A 3,733-nucleotide genomic window follows, 5' to 3' on the forward strand; every position below is an offset into this window, starting at 1 on the left:
TGAACAAATTTTTAGCCACACGCAAAAACAAGTAAGAGAATTCTTTATAAACTAGAATTGGAAAGGCATTCCTAAAAGAGATCACCGCAGAGTCTGCTGCTTTAGTATCATAAATTGGAACTAGAGTTGTATTGCTTGAAAGCAAATTCTGCAGCTTCTCTACCCATTGGACAAGTCAAAAGCCATGTTCAAGGTTAGTATCTGTACAATTGTGAAGCTTTTTCACTAAGAGAAATTTCCGCTACAGGGTATGAAAAGAATTCCTCTGCAAACAACAAAGAATCACAAAACAGCTAATTTAACTCCAGTATCTTTACAAAAAGAAAAAACCTCAATCTCCAAAAGAATTTAAACTAAGTAAGTAGAGGTAATAATGCAGCCCAAAAAAGATTTCGAAATAATGAATTTAATAATCTCAAAGAACCAAAGGAAATAATTTCTTCCAAAAACTTTCTTGAAAAAGCAACAACCAAACATTATGATAAAGAATAAGTGCTTATGAAAAACAAATTAAGAATTTCAGAAATAAAAAATGTAGTTTAATTTTTAATAACTCACTAAAGGAACTAAAAATATGCTGCAAAAAGTGAGCTGAAAAACTTCCCTAAACATGCCTCCAAATACTGAGAATATTAAAGAAAAACATAAAGAAAAGAATAAGCCCAGAATCTTAATTTTCAACTAGAAAAAAGTTCTAGAAGGAAAGAATAGAAAGAATGGAGAGGAGATACTATTTCAAAAAATATGGCTAAGAATTTTCCAAAAAGTGAAGAAAAACATCAATTCTAAGATTAAAGGGCCCTCTAACTGCCAAGCAAGATTAAAAAATAAACACAGGAACAAGCACACATAACTAGATTAAAAAATAAACACAAGAACAAGCACACATAACTAGAAATGACACAATGAAACCTAAGAAGATAATGGAAAGAAATTAACTTCTAGGGAAAAACTTTATACAGAAAAGAAAAATAAATTGCAAAGAAATGAGAAATAGAATGACATCGGTAATACTGTATTCAAGAAGACAATGTAGCAATATCTTCATATTATTAGGATAAAATAACTTTGAATGTAGAATTCTATACCAGCTAACCTATTTTAGCTTGTAAACAATTTTAGACACATAAGAATTCATAAAGTTATAATCCACAGATCCTCTGAAAGGGCAAGTAATGGACAGTCTATCAAAAATAAAAATTAATAGTAAATACTAAGATGCAAGAAGGAATCACGAGCAAAGGAAATGGTCAATGAGATTAATAAATCTATTGTTTGATTAAAAATCAGTTTTGAATGATAAGGGAGAAGTAAACTTTTAGATATTATCAGAATGGGGGTTGGATCAAGCTAGCAATAAGTACGATTTTATAAAATATGATTTTAAATATGTATGCTAAGTATTTAAGATTAGATATCAGAAAATAGAATGTTTATCTTTCAAAATTTAAAGGAAAATGAAAAGCACTAGATTAATCCAATAGAAAGCTATAAAGAAAAGAATATCAGCTAGGAGAGAAAACATAGTAATTTGTATTTTGTTCTATATCCAAGCTTTAAATCTTGATACAAATATATCAGTTCTTTCTGTAGTACATTTATCTTTGTGCCTGTTTAGAATTTTCTTTCTTTTTTTAAATCAAGTTTATTGTGGTAACATTGTTAATACAATTATATAATTTTCAGGTGCACATTATAATTTGACATTTGTATATTCTATTGTGTGTTTACCATCCAAAGTCCAATTTCCTTCAGCTATCATATATTTGATCCCCTTTGCCCACTTCACCATCCCCCTACTCCCCTATATTTGACCCCCGTCTACCTACTCCCTCCTCCCCCACCCTCTACCCTCTGGTGACCACTAGTCTATAGTCCATGCCCTTGAGTCTCTGTTTGTCCTGTTCATTTGTTGCTTTTAGGTTTATATCCCACATATGAGTGATATCACGTGATTTTCAACTTTTTCTCTCTGGCTTATTTCACTTAGCATGATTATCTCGAGGTCTATCCATGTTGTCGCAAATGGCAGTATTTCATCTCTTATTATGGCTGATAATATTCCATTGTATACATGTACCACAGCTTCTTTAGCCAGTCATCTATTGTAGGACTCTTCACTTGCTCTCATGTACTGGCCACTGTGAATAATGCTGCTGTGAACATCAGTGTGCAATTTCTTTTCGGATATGGGTTTTCAAGTCTTTGGAGTAAATATCTAGTAGAGGGATTGCTGGATCATATGGTAGATCAATTTTTAGTTTTTTGAGGAACCTCTAGACTGTTTTCCATAGTGGTTGTACCAATTTGCAGTCCCACCAGCATTGTATGAGGTTTCTTTTTTCTCCGGATTCTCTCCAGCATTTGTTATTACTTGTTCTGTTGATTATAGCTATTCTAACAGGTATGAGGTGGTATCTCATTGTGGTTTTGATTTGCATTTCCCTAATAGCAAGTGATGTTGAACATCTTTTCAAATATTTGTATGTCCTCTAGAGACAATTGTTTTTTTGTTGTTATTGAATTGTATGAGTTCTTTGTATATTTTGGATATTAGGCACTTATCGAGGAGTTGCTTGCAAATATATTTTCTCATTCGGATGGTTGTCTCCTTACCTTGTTGATGATTTCTTTTGCTGAGCAGAAGCTTTTTAGTTTGATGTAGTCCCATTCATTTATTTTAGCTTTTACTTCCCTTGCCTTTGAGTTCAAATTCAGAAAATCCTCTTTAAGTCCAAGGTCCTAGAGTTTAGTTCTTATGTTTTCTTCTATGCATTTCATTGATTCCGGCCTTATATTCAGGTCCTTAATCCATTTTGAGTTAATTTTGGTGTGTGGTGATAGACAACAGTCTAGTTTCATTCTTTTGCAGGTGGCCTTCCAATTTTCACAGCATTGTTTATTAAAAAGGCTTTCCTTTCTCCACTGTATGTTTTAAGCTTCTTTGTCAAAAATTATTTGCCCATATTAATAATAAATATTTGATTCCATTCCTTTCTGGCTTGTAAGATTTACACTGAGAAGTCCAATGATAATCTAATGGGTTTTCCTTTATAAGTTATCATTTTCTTCTTCCTGGCTTCCCTGAGAATTCTATCTTTGTCATTGATTTTTGATAACTTTAATACGATATATCTTGGTGAAGGCCTCTTTGGGTTGAGAATTCCCTGGCTGCCCTGAGAATTCTATCTTTGTCATTGATTTTTGATAACTTTAATACAATGTATCTTGGTGAAGGCTTCTTTGGGTCGAGATAGTTTGGGTTTAGATAATTTGGATGTTCTTTTGACATATTGAATTCCAAGCTATGGCTCATTCCTTAGATTTGGATATATCTTGGTGAAGGCCTCTTTGGGTTGAGAATTCCCTGGCTGCCCTGAGAATTCTATCTTTGTCATTGATTTTTGATAACTTTAATACAATGTATCTTGGTGAAGGCTTCTTTGGGTCGAGATAGTTTGGGTTTAGATAATTTGGATGTTCTTTTGACATATTGAATTCCAAGCTATGGCTCATTCCTTAGATTTGGGAATCTGAAAATGCTTTTAAGTCCCTGTTCCATTTCCTCACCTTCGATAATGCCCATTATTCTTATGTTTACTCTCCTGATGGTATCGATTAGTTTTTGAATTTCTCTTTTATTATTTTTCATTTTTCAATTTCTCTCTTCTTCCTTCTGATTTATTTCTAGATTTCTGTCTTCGATATCACTGATCCTGTCCTCTATTTGATC

This window comes from Pteropus alecto, unplaced genomic scaffold, assembly GCF_000325575.1.
Source record: "Pteropus alecto unplaced genomic scaffold, ASM32557v1 scaffold88, whole genome shotgun sequence".
In the NCBI taxonomy this organism is placed as follows: domain Eukaryota; kingdom Metazoa; phylum Chordata; class Mammalia; order Chiroptera; family Pteropodidae; genus Pteropus; species Pteropus alecto.